General features: G+C 35.8%; 1 protein-coding gene across 31 annotated transcripts in view; it reads right to left on the bottom strand.

Annotated features, from left to right (window-relative positions):
- Ptprd (protein tyrosine phosphatase receptor type D) overlaps nucleotides 1-23,861 on the bottom strand; it is a 2,217,081-nt gene that overhangs the window by 1,368,620 nt on the left and 824,600 nt on the right. For all 31 annotated transcript variants that reach the window (XM_057783903.1, XM_057783917.1, XM_057783909.1 and 28 more), the window contains one exon: nucleotides 14,007-14,045. The gene's annotated coding sequence lies outside the window, so the exon portion shown is untranslated. The remainder of the gene's footprint in view (nucleotides 1-14,006; nucleotides 14,046-23,861) is intronic.

Raw genomic sequence — 23,861 nt, 5'->3', positions numbered from 1 at the left:
TTAAAAGAAAAAAGGATGCCAGCAAAAATAATTCACTTCATACAACCCTTAGGTGTGAATCAGAAAATAAGTTAGTAAGTCAGTTTCATGTGTACTTCCATCATAAGATCTGTTGACTATGGGGAAACTGGTATTTATGAACTCTATCTCCTTTAGAAGTGAAGTGGGATGTGACCTTAACTGCCTGTGATACTGTAATTAATTACTGTTGTCCTTGCTGTACAGGGGGTAACTTAAAGGGAAGCAGGACACTTTATAATGCCAAGTCCCTTAGGGATGGACACCAGCACATAATGACTCCTCTGTAAAGATTTGCTGAATTCTATTAATTAGCTGACATTTTGAATCAGCAATGATACACTCCTCATATTCCTTTCTGAAGGGAGGAGGAAGGCCCCTGAGATGTATGGAAATCAACCCAGCAAACCCAGGAACTTTAAGAAAGGAACAAGTTTAACAAAGGTCCCCCGCCTCCCAGATAAACACCCTCTATAACTACAGGTAGCAAAGAGGTAATTCTCCATGGGCATGGACATTCTTTAGCAAGTTGCCTGCAATTTGGGCAGAGATCTCCAGGGATTCATGTTTCATAAGTTATCTCCCATGCTGAAAAGTGCTTCTCAGTGGTATACCTGCTGAAGTAACCCATGATCCTCTAAGTAAGCACTCATTTATATACCTATAAACAATCCTAAATGTTGGCTCACTGACAAGAGTTGGGTAGAATTGTCTCATTGGTCTGTTACCCTCTCTGGGTTGAACAAACCCCTCTAATCATTTCTCCAAAACATCACATAGCTACCTCTTTATGATTCAATAATATTTGTTATTAGCAATCACTTCAGTTCTTTGATTAGAACTGAGAAATGAAAGAATGAGGAAAAAGTTCAATTCAAATTTAAGGAAACAGAAGAAAATCAACTAAAACTAATGGATAGTATGTAATAATTAAATTTGTGCAAAAACCTTAACATCAAGAATAATCTAGCAGCTGGTCTGCCCCCACCACATGCAAACCCTCCACCCAGACAGACCCTGGGTCTGTCTTTCTCCATTGTCTCTCCAGGAAAATCATGCTACTCCTATCCTTTGAAACTTCCCTAACCCCAAAACTAAGCAGGTTCCAAATTCAGTGCCTCTGTCTAGCCACCCCTGCCTGAGAAGCTACCTACTTCTAGTATTCTGCCAATATGTGCACTGTCTATCCTCAACTTATAGGTCCCAACCATGCCACATCCAATCACTCCACCCAGCCATGTTATACACATTCTTCTTCAGGGTCTAGGGCAGTGAGTCAGCCTAATGAACCCCTACTCAACTCCCAGATATAGTGCCAAATTCCAGAGTAGGACAATATGCACATCCTTCACACCAGGCTAGTCAGCACTATTCGCTTGACTTCATTTCTTCTAAGCCAAACCCAATGTCTAGACTCAACTTGAGGTGTATACAGTCACTTCAGCCCCAAACTGATCTGTCCATAATGAGACACAAAACAAACAAAAGAAGTTTCTCATATGCAGACATCATTTCAAAAATACAAACAATATAAAAAGTCCAAAGAGTATCTGCTGCATCTCCACAAACACCACCAATCTTGCCAAAATGCCTGCCAGTGAGAACTAACCAGATGATCCACAGAACACAGAATTTTAAAAATAACCATAAGCTTCAAATAATTAAATCAATTTGAAGAAAACACAAATAATTCAATGTACTTAACAAGAAATAAATTTAAAGAGAATAAATCCTGTTATTCCACAAAATATATACATATATTCCACTATATATATATGTATATATATATGTGTGTGTGTGTGTGTTTAATGGAAATAACAAGATTTGAAAACAGAGTTCAATAACAAGATAGAAACATTTGAGGCATCTCAAGGTGAAATCATAAAAAAATTGAAAATCCCAATCACCCAAGTATAAAAATGAAAGGAAAGTCTAAAAACTAAAATGAATCTGGACTTTGTAAGATAGAATGTCAGCACTCAAGGAAAAGATTCCATTTATACCCCCAAAAATAAAACCTAAGTAAAATTCAGGAAGCAATATTTGGGACTGAAGAAAGGAGTGAACATAGACAACAAACTTGAGGAAGAAATATGAAGCTATAATTATTAAAAACACAAAATACCAGTGAGACCACAAATAAATAATACAAACAAAAAATGAAACACAAAAAAGACTACAATCTACACTCCTTTCAATAATTTTAAATATTATTAGACTACATTCTTCAAGTGAAATACATACAATTGATGTTTCAACAAACAAAATCTATCTTTTTGTTGTCGAACATAGCGGACAATGAGGACTACTGAGAACTCAAGAACAATGGCAATGGGTTTTTGATCCTACTGCACGTACTGGCTTTGTGGGAGCCTAGGCAGTTTGAATACTCCTCTTACTAGACAGTAATGGAGGTGGATGGTCTTTGGACTTCCCACAGGGCAGGGAACCCTGATTGCTCTTAGGGCTGACGAGGGAGGGGGACTTTATTGGGGGAGGGAAATGGGAGGTGGTAGTGGGGAGGAGGCAGAAATCTTTAATAAATAAATAAATTAATTAATTAAAATAAAATAAATAAGAAACATAGCTTTAAAAGATATTGCTGCTTTAGAGTAAAAGGATCGACAAAAGTGCTCCAGTGGAATGTGACCAGGTAGCAATCAGGTGTCACTATGTTAATTTCTGACAAAATTGACTTCGAACTAAAAGTAATCAGCAGAGATAAAGAAGGTCATTTTATTGTATTCATTGCAATAGTTAAGAAGATACTACTATCTAGACATATATGCACTAAACTCAGATGAACCTAATTTCTTTTAACAAAATGTGTCACTAAAATTAAAGACACAGATTAATATCAATGCATTAATTTTTAGTAAATTCAAATAATTATTTTCTCAAATAGATGGGTCAACAATGTAAAATAAGCAGAGAAACATCAGAATTAAATGATATCAAATACCAAATAAACTTAACAAACATTCTCAAAATTTTCCTCCCAAGCACTAAAAAGTACACAATCTCTACTCAACAGTTATGAAGAAGCTGCCCTAAAATAGAACACATCTTGTGAAAAGAGATCTGTAAAAATTCAGAAAGCTTGAAAGAATTCCATGATTTCCATCTGACTATAATGTAATAAAGCTTATATTTAACACCAAAATGTTAATAAACACATTAAAATCACAGATATTAAACAACTAATTAATAAATGATGAATGAGTCAAAGAATAAATAAAGAAAATTTACAAATTTCTTTAACTATATGGACTACATATCAGAAAATTAATAAAAAAAATATAATTGAAAGACTTTTAAAACATATTTTACCAAGATTTATTTGTTTCTATTTTTATGTGAATGGGTATTTCATCTGCATGTTCATCTGTGCACTACCTGTGCTCAGTGCTCAAGGAAGCTATAACGATAAGATAGCCATCAAAACTCATTGATAACTGCCATGTGGGTGCTGGGAACAAAATCTAGATTCTCTGGAAGGACAGTAAGTGTTCTAAATAACTGACCATGTCTCTTTCCTTTCGAAAATAAGCATAAATTCTCCAAAAATGACTTCTTAAAATGTTATGTTTAATTATGGTGAATTGAACATTGGGGCTAATTGTGGCTATTTTAAAGGTGTTTGTTCTTTTCTATTGCACAGAAAAAGGGAGAGAAGAAAATGTTTGTATGAGGTCCATGAAACACTTAGTTTTCAGAGTAAGAATAAGCAAAACAGTAGATAGCTGAGGTATCATTTAATATTGTGTTTAAAAATATAACTAGCTCTTTTCTTTAGAAAGATAAATAGGACATGGCATGTATGAATTTTAGGCCACAGCAGAAATATTTGACAAAAGCCATCATCAGACTGTAATAAGTAACATAAACATCAGATCTTATGTGAAATTTAATGAGAATGTCAGTCAATATCCCATTTACCAAAATACCAAGAGAGGAAAGGGGTGAGACTTTTCATCTAAAAGATATCCCCATCATTGGGAATAAATTTTGCATACTGCTTCTTATACAGATGACAAATCAGAGACACAAAGATATTAAAAATTTCACTGAAAATTCTAGAAGCAACCATTTGGTGTACCTCGCCACAACTAAATCTCAAGATTTATTAAGAAGTTTCTATATCTTCACTTCAGCTTTTTAAATGAACAAACCAATAATAAATCACTTCATATTTTAAAATATCAATTCCTTAAGGGAATGAAAGGGAAATCTGAGATTAGGACACAGTTTTTGAAGTTTTGGGGATGTACTGGGCATATGTAGAATGATTGTTTGCTGCTATGGATTGAAATTTATCACAGTAACTTTAAATGCTGAACACAGTGTCCATACATAAATTTCTACCATGTAAATCATCCCTAGTGAGAAAATCTGGCTTCATTCGCTGCACTATAACAGTGGGGAATCCTAAGCATATGGGAATTTGCTAGGGAGGATTAAAATTGATGTCTGAGATTTTATTTTACAAAATTATCTACTAAGTAGAAAAAAAATAATGTTAACATAAATTAGATGCCTTAAGATTATGCTTTTCAACAGGGCAAATAAAAAAGGGGTCTGGATCATATAAATAAAATTATGTGAAAATTCATTCTAAATAACAATCGATCAGAACAAGATCATAATACAGTAAACTTGAAATATAGAACTTTACTTTCAAGAAGTAAATGATAGCCAACTAGAGATTTGATTTTTTTTTCATTATCACAACTGATTTTTTTATACATTATAATCACACTTGGCAAGTGGAAAGAGAAAACACTTATTTTTCCTTAAATGCAGTGATGCTACCAGGAAAGTGGATAGTACAACTTCGTTAATGTCTGTACCAGTCTGACATCAGGATCCTAGAATGATGATGTCATGCTTTGTAATATTCCCCTAAAAGTAAGGATATTGATGTAGCATGAATCCTTACCACATTCTCAATTATCTGATGTGAAGGCATCGTTATGCTCCGTGTTGAGGTGAACATGAATAATATTACTACTAAAATGATGTTATTAATCACTTCAAGGAGCTCGAATGCTGAATGAAGACACTAGCTAGACAGGTAATAACGGAAATCTGATATCTTATGTAAACCTTTGAAGTGTGCATGCCCGGCAAGATTTAAACAAATAATTTAGAAGTATCTTACTTATTAATAAAGTGAGGCATGCAAAGTCTCCAGGAGGTACCATGAAAAAGCCTGAAGTTTAAAGTTTAAAATATTTGCTTTACACAATATTTTTATTTCATTTCAAAAGTCAGTAATATTCATAATTATCCATCTGCATGTTGATAGATTGATAAAAAAAAAATGCCCATGGAGTATTTTACTTTAGAAAAAAACTATTCAAGAAGATTTTAGCGGTAAATTTTTAAAAATTTTTTTATTGCAAACATCACTTCAAGGATCTTTGGTATATATTTTTTAAAAATATTTATTTATTTATTATGTATACAGTGCTCTGCAGAAGAAGGCACTAGATATCATCATAGGTAGTTGTGAACCACAATGTAGGTGCTGGGAATTGAACTCAGGACTTCTGGAAGAGCAGTCAGTGCTCTTAACTGCTGAGCCATTTCTCTAGCTTTGGTATATTTCATAAAAGATAATAATTCATTTGAAATGATAATAAGGTTAAAAACTATCCTATTTCCTATAGTTGTAACTTTTGCTAAACCTGTTCTTGTAGGAGATGTATTTTGGGAACGCAGGCATATTCAAGAGAATTTCATATGAGTTGAGTCAGAAGCTTGACATTCCATGCCTATCAAAGAATAATCTATCCTTTGATTTTGTAGGAACTAGATGTGGAAAAGTTTCCACTGTGCTTTGTGGGTGGTATGCATGGCCATTGAATAAAGCACTGATGTATCATATAATGCCAAGAATCATTGTTTTATAGCTTTCTTAGAAATCCCCATATTCACCTTCACTGTACCCATAGAGACCTGATTCTCAAGTCTACACAATGATTAAATTACTGTCTTTCAAGTACCTTCCATCTCTAGGTACCAGCACAAATTTCCAAGCTACGGTAAGACCTTAGGAACATGGAGAGGGTGCCAAGTGAAGCTCCACTTCTGGTGGCAGCAGCCATAAGCAGGGAAATGTTAAATCTTCCATTAGGTAAGGCAACATCCAGTCACCTGTGGTTGAGAATAGCTTATGAATGAAGCCCCCCACAAAACTCCAAACTTACTCTACTCAAACCACAAGACATTGTTTGAGTGACTATAGCTCTCAAATGTGAACCTTATGAAATAATGTCTTGTTGCTGTTGCGAATGATCAGCTACTCTGTGCACTTCCCTGGAAACTCATCCTAACTACCTAACCTGCCATTGTTTGGTTACATCTCCAGGAAGATGCTATAATAGTCTATAAGTTTTTTTCATGAATCATAATTTAAATAATCTACATATCCTATTATTAATACATAATATGAGATTATATGATAAAGTGAGCTAAGGATGTAATTTATGGAGGCCCTGGGTTTCATTCCCTACCTTACAAAACATTAAATAAAATTCTAATGAAAGAAAAACAATCCAAAATGGAGACGACAGTCTTGGAACCTTCTCAAGACCAACAGGAAGAAAATCAGAAGTTTATAAGAGTACAAGCTACAAATTGCAGAGATTTTCAAGTATGTGTAACATATGAAACTCTAAGAAAATGGTCTGGCGCAGAAAGGACTTAATGAGGAAGAGGTGGTATAACAAGCAGACAAGAACAAGCAAAGCCACTTGAGATTTTTCAAAGAAAAGCTATTAAGAGAATTTTTCTGGTCTTCTGAACACTTAGAAAAGATTGGCATGATTTAAAACAGAAATAAAAAAAATCACAGGGGATTCCACGTTCAATTTACCACAGATCTTTCCTTCAATGTATTAGCAGTATGCAGGTAACACCAACAGGTTTACTAAAACTATTCTTTGTTGTAGTAAAATTGTTCTTTAGTGTTCTGTGTTAAATGGTGAAATAAAAAAAGATAGTTTCACTTTACAAAGAAAGGACACTCTGATTTCACTCAAATATTGGCATGCTTCAAATGCAGCTTGGATATTTACTAGGTGTGTATGTGTCTCTATACCATCCTCAAGGGCAAAGCACAGACACAGAGCAAGACTTGTCCAGTACCAGGGAGGTCTAGTCACAGGCTACTGTCTTGCCTAAATGGAAGGTGCTGCCTTGAGGAACATTTTTTGTATCCATGCAGAAGGTGAAATAGATTAACAAAAGTGCAGATGCTCCCTGGATGGGTTTTCTTGTGGGGATGTGACATCTCTGTCAGAGTGAAACCCTGATGCACTGGCTCTGTTCATAAAAGAGGAATCAGCACTAGAGAGGTAGCTTTTAACATCCCTTGACTGCGACAGCGGATGCTAATGATTGACACGATGCTTTATGAGGCATAATTTGTTGTGCCCCTTCCTTAGCAATAAATTTAAATCTTTCAATTCCAGGTAATTGTATACAATTATTTTTGATCTCCAGTCCTATGTGTGAAGGAAAGAGGTTATGTTTAACTAATTATCTGTTGTAGAAGTGACACTCTTTGGATATGTTGGTGGCATTTAAATTAGGATGGCTCTTAAAAACAGCACAGAGAGATTTCCACTATAAAAAGCAAAGAGCTGAACACATGTGAGGTGGTGTCTTCGCAGGTCATTTGAACAAGCAAGGTAGACGTTGAGCATAGTGCGCTGAGCAATGCACCGAAACCATGCATCCAGGACGGTTGTCTCTTTAACTGAGGAAATGACTGCTAGATTCCTTTAGCATTGTTACTTTATGATATCTAAATAGGTGAACTAAAAGTATTATTACCAAAAGAGGTTTATTTTTTATAAGAAAACGGATCATTTTTTCATTAGAGATGAGTCCCTGTTACCTATTTCACATGTTCACTCTGGTGAGGACTAATGCAGAATTTTCTTTAAGAGTTTTCTGAGGGTTTTAAACTGAGTGCTATGACTCCAAATATATAGTACCCAAAAAAAATTTTGGTGAGGATCAATAAAAAAGTTGCTTTAACACCAAAGGAGAATTGTAAAACTGTATCTCAGGTAGCAGCTTTCTCTACCCCAGAGTTACAGCAATGTTGTAGTGACCATCGCTCTAGTTCTCTTTGATTAGTATCAGCAAGCTATACACTGTTGACAAAGGCAAAACAAACAGAGGCAGTTCCCTTTGTCCTGGCTCCTAATGTTGGCTACAGAAGTGGAACTCCCTATAGCAACTGTCTTCCATCTCTTCCAATGGCTGTGGCATCTTAAACTAATGTGTCTCTACAAGCGCCAATGTGCAGAGGATGCTACACTGTTGCCTCCCCTGTTTGCACACAAATGATAAGATAAACTTCATGTCCACTTTTATTTGGCAATGTGTTATCCCATCAGTCACCTATCTGCAAGGTGGAAAACAAAAGTAATTGTTTGAATATCAAAAAATAAAGGAGAAGTGCTTATGCAGACCTTCCCACTCACCAAAGGAGAGGTCTTGGCTCAGTATCTACAGAGACTCAGAGAAAGGAGGTGAACTAAGGCCTGTGTGATCACACACAACATTACGATTCACAGTGACCTGTTACCTTAACAAAGGACTCTACAAAATGTCCATGGCAAGTGCTCATAATTTTACTAACTAGAAATTAAAATAGTAACAATTAGAGGGAGAGTGATGGCTTAGTGTTTTCCCTAGGAACTAGGTCCAATATCCAGTACTTACTGGCTGTTCATGGTGTGTATCTTCAGTTTCTGGGGATCCTATTCACTATTTTAGTCTATTCAGTCACCAGGCACACACATTCTGCAGAAATATATGCAGACAAAATACCCAGACATTTAAAAAGTAAATTAAATTATAAAATATTGATAAATAAGTAAAATAATATAATTATACAGAAGACATAAAGGACCATAAAGATAGGGTCATCTCTAATATACTTTTAAATAGCATTTCTCAACCCCTATCAGAATATTTGTACAAATAATTATTAAATATAGTTTGAAAACATGAGAAAATCCACACATACATACTGAGGTGACTCTTCCCTTTGTTCTAAATACAAAGTCTATACTCATAGAATGGATATTTGCATCAAGATCACATACTAACTAATGAAAAAATATGTGTTAATTTAAATTATCCTAAGTATTTCCATATCTGTGTCCACTCAGAACTGTGAAGTGAGCCTAGTTGGTTCATTTCTTCTAATCTGTACACCCCCCCAACACACACACACATTTAAAAAGAGAGTGGAACTTAACACCAAATTTTTATCTTATCTTATCCCTACAGTCTTGGGATTTGAACTCAGGACTCAAATTGAGAGAAGTGCCTGGAAGCTAAAGCTACAATATCTAGACAGTTAAGTTTTTTTTTTTTTTTTTTTTTTTTTGAACTTTTCTTTTTTTTTTTTTTTTCTTTCTGATTTTTATTAATTAATTAATTTAATTATTAAAGATTTCTGCCTCTTCCCCGCCACCACCTCCCATTCCCTCCCCCTCCCCCAATCAAGTCTTCCTTCCTCCTCAGCCCAAAGAGTAAGCAGGTTTCTCTGCCCTGTGGGAGGTCCAAGGACCACCCACCTCCATCCAGGTCTATTAAGGTGAGCATCCAAACTACCTGGGCTCCCACAAAGCCATTACATGCAATAGGATCAAGAACCCATTGCCATTGTTCTTCAGTTCTCAGTAGTCCTCATTGTCCATTATGTTCAGCGAGACCGGTTTTGTCCCATGCACGAGCAAGGAACTCAGGACGGCGAGGGGTGCACCCACACACTGAGGCAATGGGGATGATCTATCGGGAACTCACCAAGGCCAGCTGGCCGGGGACTGAAAAAGCATGGGACAGTTAAGTTTTTGAAGGAAGAATTCTCTAAAACATCAACACATTGTGGCCTAAGGAAAGAAATCTTATTTCAAACTCATAAATGAGAGACAATACTCAATTCTTGAAAAATGTAATGCTACAACTGAATATTTCGTTTGATTTGAAGGAAATTTCATGACTAAGTCTAACCATATGAATGTGGTTGAAAATTGCCAGCAATATTGTAACAGAAATGACAAGATGGCCAAACTTACATAGTTTATGTATAAATCTGAGAGTCTGAATGAGAAAAAGAAGTTTCTATTAATTCCTACCATTTGACTCGGAAAGGATTGTGTTGTGATGGGTTTTATTTAGCTGATTATGTTGATTAGGCCTATGGCTTTACATATATAGAGCACAGAGATGTGTTTTAAAATCTGAGAGAACTGTGGCAATGCTCTTTGGATTTAAAAATAGTTGCCCCAATTTGTAAGCACAGTGAAAGTCCAGAGAGTAAAATTTCTTTTTAATCAATCATGTTCTAGCTTTCTCAAGGTTCACAGATCAGGCTGCTTTTGAGGCACCCTGAGGATTAGATTTACTGAGAACCTGAGAAAGGTGCATCTTCTTAGTCCTTGGAATCAGGACTCAGATTGAATCTCTGAATCTTAATCCATCACCCCTGTGACTGAAACAGATAATGGATCCTTTCCAGCTTTCTCTTCCCCATCACTAAGACAGTACAAAACATGCTGCTGTTAAAATTAGACTAGAAGGTGCACCAACCACACCTGATTCCCAGAGAGGTTTTAAAAACATCCACTCAGCTGTCCACCACTGTGCATGTTATTATTTTGACCTCTTTAAAGGTTCAGTCTCCAGGTGCAGAAAATAAAATTGATGAATTGGAACAAATTACTGCAGCCACACACAAAGACATGAAATCAGTGAATCATAAGCTTTAAGTACCTTACCTTACATAAATGAATATTGAAAGGAATATATTTTTGCTGATGGTTAGTCCCAGAGTACCGATTATTCTTTAGTTTGAGGACTATACGGCCTGACCAGAGTTTATTCTAATGCACCTAATTTGTATTATTACCTTCCATATTCTCATATGTATCCCAGAACTGCTGGGGTTTGTACTTTACAGGTAATGCTGTCCATCTTCACTGGCTTCATGCTGCTACTTGCTTTGCTAGTCATAATTGTACTGAAGCAAACTTTATAGAAATGAAAGTTTATGGAAATGAAAATTTAATCTTGATGTTTAAAATAAATTAGTCGATTTATAAATTTTTTTGAGGAGCTACTAAGCATGGAACAATGAGTTCAAGTGTGTTGCAGTTAGCAAACAGTATGTGATAGTAACTTACTTATCAAATTTGTAAACTTGTTGTGAAAAAAATTGTGTATACAATACAATACTCTAGATTCAGTAGTAGTTGATTTAGATAAAATGATGAATTTTGTATTCCTGAAAATAAAAATGATCAGAAAAGGATGAAACTACAATGTTAAAAACTATCAAGTTACCCAGGAGAAATGGGAATTCCATTTGCCTTTCATAATGCATTTCACAATGAATAGGAACGGCTATAGGTGTAGACATGGAAGACAGCAATGTAAAGAGAAGTAAAATTACTGAAGTGGGGGAAGAAATGAACTATATGACGACCTTTCAAGGTTGCTGGTATGTACTGAAAGAAGATTACCTCCAAATAAGCGGAATAATACTGAATATCAAGCAATATCCCGGTAGAGAAATGCTGCAGGAAACATGATGGGAAAACATGTAAATTATAGCTGTGTAGGCTCTCAGTTTTATTAAAAGAGGATTAATTAAGACAAATGAGGTAGAAGAAGAAAATCCAGAATAATCCTCATCTTGACCTAGCAACTTGAGAACATCTGCATTACTTAAATGGAGGTGTGGAACTCAGAAGATGGAACATTATATGTCCCAGCTCTAATTCTTGTGTCCTAAAAAAGGTTTAGAAAAACAAACAAACGAACAAACAAAAGAAAAAAACAACAAGGATTCTCTTACTTGACCTGTTAGTGTAAGATAGTACCTCCCAGTAAAAGCTGAATAGACTTTCTATTTGTAGGAAAATTAAGATATGACTTTTCATCCTCATTCTGGGTAGGGAGTGGTACAAGGTCATTGAAAATTTGATAAAAATTATACTAACTTATTCTTTTTGATATATGCTTCTAGTAACTCCACACTTTTCGTTATTCATTTTTCTGTCAACAATTCTCCAGATAATCCTAACGAAAGGGCATTCAGATTCTACCCATGACCAGTAAATACTGGCAGACTGACAATCTGTTATGGGCAACAATGACCAGCATATCTTTGCTGTGGACAGAATGAAATGCAGAAAGGTTCTTAATGATAATTTGTTTATTAATCCCATGAGTCTCAGAGACAGGAGACAAAGAGGACAGAAATAACTCAAAGCAGGATCTCCTAGGAAAAGTTGCTGATCCCAATAGTATAGTCATACACAGGTATGAAAGAGGATGTTACTAGCAGCATGATTTGTAATAGCCAGAACCTGGAAACAACCTAGAAGCCCCTTAACTGAAGGGATAAAAAAAATTGTGGCATCTTGAGATTTTCAGGCAAATGGATGGATCTACTAAACAACATATTGAGTGAGGTAACCCAGACCCAGAAAAACAAATATAATATGTGACCTACTCATAAGTGGCTTTTAGACATAAAGCAAAGAAAACCCAGCCTAAGTCCACAACCCCAGAGAACCTAGACAACAAAGAGAGATGTACATGGATCTACATAAGAAGAAGAAAAACAAGATCTCCTAAGTAAATTGGGAGCATGGATGTCACAGGAGAGGGTAGAAGGGGAAAGGGGGAGGAAGGGAGTGGAGAAAAAAATGTATAGCTCAATAAATACAATAAAAAAAGAGGAGTGAGAAAGCACAGTTCCCTTTGGGAAGGTACGATCCAACAGCTCTTAGTGACATGAACTCCCGCATTACTTGAAATATCTCTATTCACTGTAATTCTCCTTGTTTTACCTTAAGTAGTGTGTGCTCAACAAGGCTGCCTCAGCGCTTGGGTGATCTGTGGAGACTGGAAATGCCATAGAAAAGAAATGTCTAGGTGACTATTTAGATGAACACATGATAGGCTTTCATCTAGAAAGCCTAAAACCAGTTCTGAATAAAAAATAAAGGACCACCACAAAGAGAGTGGCCTCCCAAACTTCTCACTGGAACTCAGTTCCTAGAGGGACAGAGCTTGTCTCTACAACCCAATTGGAAATGCCCCGACACTTGACTCAGTATTTCACAAAGTGTCCCTGCAAAAGGGAGGAGAAAGAGGGACTCTGGAGCACACAAGACTCTGAACCATAAAGATTTAAGAATATTAATAAGATACAATACAATATTTTATAATACAATAATATTAAACAAGTTCAAAGTGTGGCAAGGTCTGAGTATATATTTGAATGAGAATATTATTTCAAAAGGCTGACTGGGGTCAATACAAATATCAAGTAGTTGTACAGATATACAGATAGATATCTAACTAAATAAAAAATCTTTTGCAGTAATTCCATTTTTTGATAAAACAGAACACCGCTACTTGTCTTTAATTGACTTGGTAGGTAAATGTTATAAGAATTTCAAGAGTTTCAGTGCAAAAAAGCATAGTGCACTCAGTATTTTACAACTCTGCTTTAATATGAAAAACATTTTTAAAGTTTGGTTATTGTATCACCTTTTCTGTGATTGTATCTTTTTTAATTAATTTGAGCTATCTTAAAATTTCAAGCATATAATGAATGCATAATAGCAATCCCTAGTTGAGCCCTCTCCAATCAAAGTCTCTCAATTGTGTGTTCCATTGCTGCCCTTGACTGGGATGCTCTCCTGACCCATGAGGTTAACTGCCAAGTGCCAATATTAAGCACAACACAGGACCTCTAATATGCAATTGACTTTGGCCTTATAAGATTAAAATTCAGTAAATAAAAATCAGAAAAAGCTTTTTTTTAAGTGATTGAGGCTTAAGTGAGAAGAAAATCATCTTCTAAAGATGACTGGAAAGTAATTAAAATACGAGAAGGTTCCCAGAAGAACCAGCGAAACAGAGCAGAACAGAGCAAAACTCACCAGACAGTTGAAGTCAGCAGACAGTCCAGGAGTCCAAGCCTGATGTAAGGAAAACAAAGACAAGGGAAAACAAGGGGTTTTAATAGTCTGTTTTTAAAAGAAATCCAATGTTATAATTCCACATCACCTTCACAAATACTGCAAACTAAAGGAGTAACTTTGGAAATAATTTGCTAGATAAAAATAAATTTTCACTTAAAACACACTTAATTAGCCGGGCGGTGGTGGCGCATGCCTTTAATCCCAGCACTTGGGAGGCAGAGGCAGGCTGATCTCTGCAAGTTCGAGACCAGCCTGGTCTACAAGAGCTAGTTCCAGGACAGGCTCCAAAGCCACAGAGAAACCCTGTCTCAAAAAACAAAAACAAAACAAAACAACAACAACAACAACAACAAAAAAAAAACCACACTTAATTAACCTCCTCTTGTCCAATTCTAGTCAGCAGTGTAAGAACAGAGTCTAGCTAAGGAAAACATTTTCCAATTATTCAAATGACCACAAAACCATCTGGTAAATGATCGTATTCTCAAAAATAGCAAGATCGTTATTGAATTCATTTTATGTTTGTCAATATTTAGCATACACATTTAATTTCTTGAGTGTGAAACACACCAAGACTTCACTTTCTAGTCTCTAGCCTTTCCAGGCCTTTGCTGACTATAGGACAGTAATTAGTTATAGCACCGATTCATTTGGACAAAGCAAATCCAAGGAAGGCATTTTAACAAAATAAAAGAAAAGGCTTTAAATTTTCAAATGGTATTTAAATCAGCCTTTATTTTTCAAAGGTGTTTGAAGTACAAATAAAAGGCAGTATCCAGGCAGCAGAAATTCCCCAGAGAAGGCCTGGCACCTGGTGTGGGTGCAAAGGTTTTATCAATGTTGTCTTGTGTGAAGGAAACGGCAAACAGAGAGGGCTTTTGTAAATATGGCTCCCTGCCTCGGTGTTTGAGAAGAAATATTGAACTTCCAGCCATTATTATTACAAAACACAGGAGCTCATTTTTAAAACATTTGATGGGAGCCTTTTCATTTTGCCTTGGAAATCAGTTTAAGCTTAGATATTGAATATTAAGAAAACATATCTGTGAAAGAGAACGGAGGATACAATGTATGTGACAAGAGGTTAACACTGTTTTGCCTGGTTGTATATGTATAAATGAACATATGTCAATAGCTTATCATCAGAAAGGTAAACTAAGATTATTTTTAGTTTGTCAGGATAACTATCTTAATGCTAGTTAGCTAAAAGGTGGCAAAGTGAAGCTTTCAAGACTTTCTTCAAACTCACTATTATATTCATATACAGGCTCCTGGATTATACCTGGGCTCACGGAAGGTTCCAGTTTGGCTTTATTGTGTAAAATAGACAGTCTATATCATACAAAAAGCATGTAGGCTGTCAGTTTTTTTTCGTTTTCTTCTCATATTTTCAGTTATTTTTGTGAATTCCGAGTTGCAATAGAGTAACATCTATGTAATATGTGTGTGTGTGGGGGGGTGTATGAAAGTAATCACAAAGTGAGTATCCATGACCACCTCCCATGCGATCTGGAAAGGGGCCAACACAGAAGTCTAAGGCCAGCTCTGTGCTACCGGAACCAGATACAGTACATATAGTAGATTTGAATGCCTTAGATACACATGACCACTTTAATTTCACATGAAAAATAGACTATTTACTGCCAAGTAGTGACAAAAATTAGAATATATCATATAACATTACATAGTTATGCGTACTGTCAATAGACCATAGATAATATATTGATTTGTGTTTGCATAAGTTTTTGCCCTAGTTTTGGTCTCCAAGTGATTAAAACCAAAGTGTTAACCCAAGGCTGAATCTCCGCCTTAGGATATTTGTGAAATATCCTAGTCCTTGAGCTCCACCGACCTGTCATAGTTCCATGAGTGATTATCAAAAACTTATAAATTGCCCTATATTGGTAAAAGTATGGATTATTTTAGTTTTTTTGTTGTGAAGTAATGTGGAACAGCACATTTTTTTCTTTTTTGTTTTGATTTGTTTTTCTTTTTAAATTTGTTTATTATGTATACAGTGTTGTGCTTTCATTTATGCCTGAACACCAGAAGAGGACACAAGATCTCATTATAGATTGTTGTAAGCCACCATGTGGTTACTGGGAATTGAATTTAGGACCTATGGAAGTGCAGTCAGTGCTCTTAACCTCTGAGCCATCTCTCCAGCCCTAAGCAGCATGTTTTTATTATGTATTCCTGTTAGACACTCCCAGAAGGAGAGTGTGCTACAAGACAGCAAGATCCTGTTGACAAGGTCACAGTGGAAAGGCAGATGCCCCTGGGAACCACACCAGTATGTGTCCTGTGTCCTTGTGCTTGATTTTAGCCATCCGGTCGAATGAGTATTTTTAGTTTACATTTTCTCGCTGTTGCAGCAGGTTTTCATATATTTTTTAATCATGTTTAATTGAAAAATACTTTGTTTTCTCTTTCCTGGTTTTCTCATTGATTTTTAGATGTATATTCTAGAATTGAGGCCTCTATTGGTTTTATGTCTTACATTCTGTGTCCCATACCGTGGCTTGCTCCTTACTCAACATATCAACACTTATTTTGAACCATCTTTTTTTTTTTTAAAAAAAAAAAATTGTTTTAGTATTGTAATATAAAATAATCACATAGGTCTTCCCTATTTCTACTATAAGAAAAAACACAAAACATGATAAATTCTTTTCCCTTTCATATGTAATCCAGTCTACTTGACAATTATGTTTTGAATACTGTGAGTTGGGGTGAAGTTTTATTATATTTTATCTGAATAAACAAAATTCTCTCAAAATGCCAAATTGTTGATTTTCCAAAACCAAATGCCCATGAATGCTGGGCTCTGTTCCTAGACCTCTTTGCATTCTATTATCCTGAATTTTACCATTTTATAAAATGTAATTTTCAAATATCTTCATATTTAATAAAACCAGACTTATATTTTGCAATTTTCTTTATCAGACATGTGATTTTTATTGTGATATATTTTATATACTGTAATTCAACCTTCAAACAAGTTGTTTGTAGTATGGTCACCATGTTGTGCATGGAACACTATAAATTCCACAATCTTCTTCAAACATCACATGAAAATGTGCTGATTGGAAGTGTACTCGGGCCCATTCCTCTATTACTGCCTCTAAGAGTCCCTGAGAGTTGTGTCTGGCTCACGCCATGGCACAAGGATCAACAGATCTGTCAATGGCAGCATGCAGTGGAACTTTGTTTCTTTTATGGTTAAAGAATATCCCATTGACTATTACTGTACCTTTGCCTTTCCATCATTAGAGGAGGACATTTTGATTGTTTTTACTCTGGAGCTGTTAAGAATATAGCAACTATGAATAAGTTTTCTATATGTTCAGAATTTCAGTACCCATGCATATAAGCTTATGATAGCATTTAACTATTTGAGGAAAAGGCAAACTCTTCTGCAGTAACCACATGTTTTCAATTTTTATCAGCAATTCATAAAGGGTGCCGTTTCTCTACTTTATCTAGCACCTGTGTCTTTTTTAAAGATGTGTATATTATATACATTGTAGTATGCATAGCAGTCCTACATCATTGATTTCACTTTACCTTTTCCTAAAGTGATATTGAACAATTTTTCTATTTATTCTTATATATTTCTTAGAGAAATTTGTGCTCAAATACACTTTTGGCTCAGAATTTCTGATCATTGTTGTTTTACATTGTTTAAATATGTAGAGCATAGAGCTCTTGCCAGACATGACTTTGAGTATCTCTCCATGACTTTCCTTTCACTGTTGATCACTCAATGTATCCCAGTAATGTAATAGAATGTTCTATATGGAGGTCCTTTTTTTTTCAGTGTATTCATTCTCATGTGAAGTATCATTTATGTCATCGAGCATTGCATTTTTATTTTCTATTTCTCGTTGATGCATAAAATGCCATTAATTTTCTATTGTTCAAAACTAAGTGTCCATGATAAAATTATGTGTTAAAGTTTTATTTTTAATATTTATTTATTTGTTTATCTTTACAGCCACACCACTATTTCCTCTCTCTCTTCTCCTCAAGTCCTTCCCCACCAACTCCCTTCTGCCTCCCTCGACCCATTTACTCCTCCTTCATTTGTGTTTAGAAAAGGGGGATAACTATGGTTATCAACCAAACATGGTACCTCCACATGTATTAAGGCTGGTGAAAGCAATCCAGTATGAGGACCAGGGTCCCAAAAGCCAGGAGAGAAATCATCGATGGCTTTTGTACCCACTGTTAGGTGTTTCACAAGAAGACCAAGCTACACAACTGTCACATATGTGTATGGCTGAATCAAGTTCTCCCACTTCTACTGTATATCCTCGTGATTATTTGTGTTAATGTTTAGGATTGGACACAATGCCTCAAAGATGAAGCCAAGTGATCAGCTGTAGAACTGCATCCCTGTACAGAATGCTCTGCAGGTCCTCTAGAACATATTTCATTTTGTTACTGCCTGGGTTTGATATTGCTTTTCTTTTTCTATGTTTTTGTTACATGTATTGTGTTTTCTGTAACTTCTTGAGACTCATATTGAGTTTCTACCTCCTTTGTCCCACAACCGTGTGCGTGAAGCTCAGGTTCTCTCTCAAAATGATTTTATGCTCATAGAACATTGCATTTAAATTTGTGTGTGTCTCCAAATATTGTCAGGTTGGTGTTTGAAAATTTTTCCATGTCTGGAGAGCTTCTTAGCATGAGTTAATTTTTATATAATACTCAGTGGTCATTTTTCTAGAGTATTTTGAAATTAGTTTTATAACCCAGCATTGGTCAATTTTATAAGATATCAATGTACATTTGAAGAATACAAGTAGCCTAAAGCTACATATTTATTTTCCTAGAGATGTAAATTTTACTAAATATGTTCATCATGTTCAGGAGGCCGTTAGAAGTGAACTGCAGGCTGTAAAATCCTATTATTACTCAGTGTTTTCTTTATCTTTTTCTGTTGGACTCTTTGAAATTTGTGTAAGACTCTGATAAACACACAGAAATTTTGAATTTTTGTGGTCTCTTGTTCAATAGAAACTGTTATCTGGAAGTGATTACATTTTTCCTCTAGCAATTAGCACCTTTGTTTCTTTTGTTTGAAGTTAATGGAACTGCACCATTGTTTCATTGATTGTTGACAACACAAGAACAAATAATTTTACCAGGAACAAAGAAATGCATGGGCCAAAAGCTCACTAGTACAAATTCTCGGCTTTCTCAGAGAAAATCATGTAGTTCTTCCTATGAAGAATGTCCATCCCATACAGGGTAAATCACAGGTACTACAATGGGCATAAGCCGTCCACCTTCTACAAATTTATGCCATAAAAATATGAACATCTGACAAACATGTGAAGGTCAATTGACAACAATTTAATTTTTTTTATCCTGAGAAATTTGAAGACATGGAAGAAAATAAATTCTCCAATAAGAGTGGGGATGCTGTTAATTTAGGTAAAACCTTCTTAGAATTTGGTAGAGCAGTTTGAGAAACTATTGCTTCTCTGGAGCAAATGTTCTTGAAGTCACCTAGTCATATACATTTGGAGCTCAATAGAAAGCTGAGACTACAGAAACAGATTTATCATTCTTCATTCTTAAAACTAAATTTGTAGACAAAGCATGGGGGAGTAAAAATAATATCCTATCACAAACACACAGGGGATCAGCTACATCTAATGAATAGATGTTTAAAAAAAACATAATAAACAAAGCTCATTGGAAATTTAAAAAAGAAACAAAGTTGGAGACTACAAGAGAGTGTCACACATAATCAGTGTTCTTCATTCTGCTCTGTTCTGATACAAAGAGAAACACAAATTCACCATGGCCATCAGCACGGGACAGCAGCCAATAACTACGTGTGCCTGCTGTGTGTGGTAAGCAGAAAATTAGATATTTAAGAAAAGGCAAGCTTTTCATGTTTCCGTTCCTTTGAAAGGAAGAAAAGCACAGAAACAAGGTTTGAGTACAGAGACAGAATTAACGGTGGACAACTCTTATGGAAGAAGAATAATACAACCCCTGTCTATTTCAGCCTTATCATTGTAAAGACTTATAATAACACTGCACCAGCTTCTTCTTTCTCTCTCATATTAATATGTAACACAAACTTTTTCTTCACCATAAAATTCTTCATGTTTCCACTTGAATGTCGGTCTTTCTCTTGTGTTAGAGCACCCTCACACACCCGGTCTTTCAACCTCATGTCTCAGCATGGTGCTAGTGATATCTCATCATAATCTCCTCATTCAGATGAATCATATTTCATTCCTTTGAGTTCTAATTGCAACCACAGCATTGTAGTAGGCCCAGGCTACCAAAGTAAAGGAAGGGCACATCACCAAACAGGTCACATAAAGCCAACAGGTGTAAAAGCCTACATCTTCATTCTAACATAGTGGGAATAATACATCTGTCATCTAATCCCAGGGAAGGGAATGGCAGGAATAATATAAGTTGATGAATAAATAGGGCCTCAGAGTGAATGTCAGGTTATCCAGGTCCTCATAGAGACCCTGAAGTCATTCAAAGTCTCATAGGTAATATGGGGTCACCTTGAGCAATGTGGTGACTCTGAGGTCATCTTGTGAAACATAGTGATTATTCTCTCTCTCTCTCTCTCTCTCTCTCTCTCTCTCTCTCTCTCTCTCTCTCATTTTAACTGCCATGAGAAATAATGATGGTTTCTAACTTAATAATCTGAAGATAAAACAATTCAGGTGATTTATTCTTTGACAAAGTGTAAAGTTGTATAGAGTTTGTTGTTTTGATTTATACAATCTATATTTTGTAGTAATCACATCATCATCTTTCTGGTTTGTTTCATTGCTTTTAAAATAACTTTAATAATCTGTTCCACTTACTTCTTTCTAAGGCATGTTTAGTTCTGTTTGAGGGAAACACTGTAAAAATCCCTTAAACATGCAATTCTGTGCCCATGTTTCTCTAGGCAATTCCATCTGCTGCATGTCTAACACAGCACCCCGAGGCTGTTAACAATTTTGGTGGATTTCAGAGTGTGTTTGTACTGAGCTAAGTCCCTTAGCACCTGCTATAAGACAGTGCCCATGTTATATGGAAAATAATGAGAAAGAGGGTGCTCTTGTATTCAGTTTCTACGTATTTCATTGAGAATACACATTGGGGAAACGAGTACGCTTTTTTTCAACCTCTCTGTGGAGAGAGTTCTTGAAAATTCAATGTTTTTATCTCTATAAAAAGTAGGAATGCAGGTGTCTAGAAGAACTAGATACACAGAGAAAAAAAATCATGAAGCTCTTGATGTTCACAGCCAGTCTTGTGCACAGTGTTGTACAAAGTGACTCATAAACACCTAAATGTGAGGTGACATTCCTGGAGACAGTCCTGGAAGATGAGGAAGCATTGAAATTGCTCCAAATGATGATGTTTTACATTTGAAGCTTTAACCCACTGTTCTCATGAGTGAGTCCTGAGGAGAAAATGTTTTAGTTTCTGATTTCAAAGTAAGTAAAGATAACCAGTGAGATTCATTGTGGTTTTTTTCTTTATTCATGGGAGATTCTAAAAGTAATGTAATCAAGCAGTCGTGGCTCATGCTTTTAATCCAAGCACTTGTGAAGCAGAGGCAGGTGGATATCTGTGAGTTGGAGGTCAGCCTGGTCTACAAGAGCTAGTTCCAGGACAGGCACCAAAGCTACAGAGACATCTTGTCTCGAAAATAATAATAATAATGATAATAATAATAATAGCAATAATAATGATAATGCAAAAAGACCAGACACATCCTGAAATAAGAAAAAAAATATTCTTTGCTTGCAAAAGTGTCCTGTTCCTTGCCATGGTTAGCCCTAGGAATTAAGTGCTTTGAAGTAGTAAAATGTTGAGTAGAAGACTATACAATTCTACCTTTCTGGCTTCAAAGTGTTATTAGTGATTGTTATGGGATCAAATTTTAAAAATTGCTTAATAAACCAAGTTTGATGATAATTGCAATCATCAAATATTTTTATTTTTTAATTCTCTATTACCTGACTTCACTGAGTAAAGCAATACAACTGGCCCCACTCTGTTATATAATCATATTTTACTCTATTACTATCACTGCCCATTTATATAAAGGGCCCAAAATGAAACACTGAGCTGTTGAACAATGTATTTATAGTCACACAGGTAGCATGTGACAGCATGGGAATTTAAACCCAGGGCCCCTACTTTCAATCATGATGTAATTAACTTTCCTCGTGTACTCTAATGAAAAAGAGCAAGGGATGCAACACTGTGCTGTATCTGTCATTTGAATGAGATGGACACCTTGGCAACCTAATGGAAGTAAAGTTTGCAGAGAATATTAGCTACTTCTGTTACCACTATGAATGCAGTAGGCAGGCTCACAGTTTGAGGGTATAGTCTGTCAAGGCGAGGAAAACCCAACTCCAAGAACAGTTCAAGGCTTGGCCATAGAAGCTAGAGGCTGCTTGCTCCCACCCAGATGTGTGAACCAAAACAACAACAACAATGCAGGAGGTGGGACTAGCTATGAACTCAAGGCTTGCTCCCCAGTTATTCACTCCCTCAGCTAGATCCTACCTTCTATAAGTTACACATACTCTTAAAATAGCACAATCTGCAGGACACAGAGTGTACAAATACATGAGTCTTTGAGGAACATTCCATTTACACATTATAACACATAGGTTTCCCATGGAAACATTAGATTTGCCCTTATTAGAGCTTAGTGTGCTGAACTAGACCATGGTTCCCATTGGTTGCCTAAAGCCTAACCAGGAAGCAACAATTTCCTGCTAAGTAAATATTTACTTTCTCAACTGGTTACACAAATGACACAGTGCTTAACAGCTTCCATTCTGCTTCAGACAAAGTGATTTCCTGGCCAATTTTCTCCATGCCGTTGATGAGTAAATTGTTCTACTAAGTATTTAATGCAACAAGTGAAATAATGACATAATATTCTTGCCTCTATGGACGACAAACCGATTTAACCAAACAAGGTATTAGTTTATACAGGGTCACACGGAAATGGATGCAGACTCAGATTTTCCAGCGCAGTGGCATGACTCTGTTGAGAATCTACCTAGGTAATGGTGAGAACCTAGTCTGACATTTCCTACTTAAATCTTTCTTTGCTTTGGAAGCCTCTTCATCTCTTCAGCACTTGCACCATGTATGATACCTCATTTGGTTTTACAAAGATTTGATAAGAGGTAAGTCTTATAACTGAAAATCTTGAAAGTACTGTTTTTAATATTAATTCATTTATTTAATATTAAAATTAGCATACGTGGTATTAGTATTAGTTTTTATTGATTCTTTTTCCCCATCTTCTCTTCCATCCCCAAATCTCCTTTACATCTATGCATCCCCAAACAACCCAATTTCCACATTCATTTTGAAAAATGAATTTGGTAATTCTGACTTATTTGGTTCATAATCTATGTCCTTTCTAGAGGTAAAACAAGGACTACATTTCTATCTGAAAAAAGTAAATAGGGCAAGAAACATTTCCTCCCTTCCACAAACATAATGGAGAACATGAAATGGAAACTTGGAAAAAATCATTCTGTTCAGTTTCCCCATTCTCACTGCCTGTCTCTACCAAAAAACATTCTGACTTCCAGAGCAATGTCTGGATAGAATTCGATGTATATGAGAAAAAATGTACAAAGACAATGCTGAAGCTATGCAACTGTCCTTTCCTGTGGTTTCCACGCAGGGAGAGGCAACTGAGTGTTCTCTTAGGTTAGACGGGCATAATCTTTATCACAATTCATACAAGCAAAACTTATTAGGTCTCATTTCCCCAGTAAAGCTTTGAAAGATTGT

The sequence above is a fragment of the Chionomys nivalis genome, chromosome 11 (genome assembly GCF_950005125.1).
Source record: "Chionomys nivalis chromosome 11, mChiNiv1.1, whole genome shotgun sequence".
Lineage (NCBI taxonomy): Eukaryota > Metazoa > Chordata > Mammalia > Rodentia > Cricetidae > Chionomys > Chionomys nivalis.
This window is presented reverse-complemented; position numbering and strand designations above follow the sequence as displayed.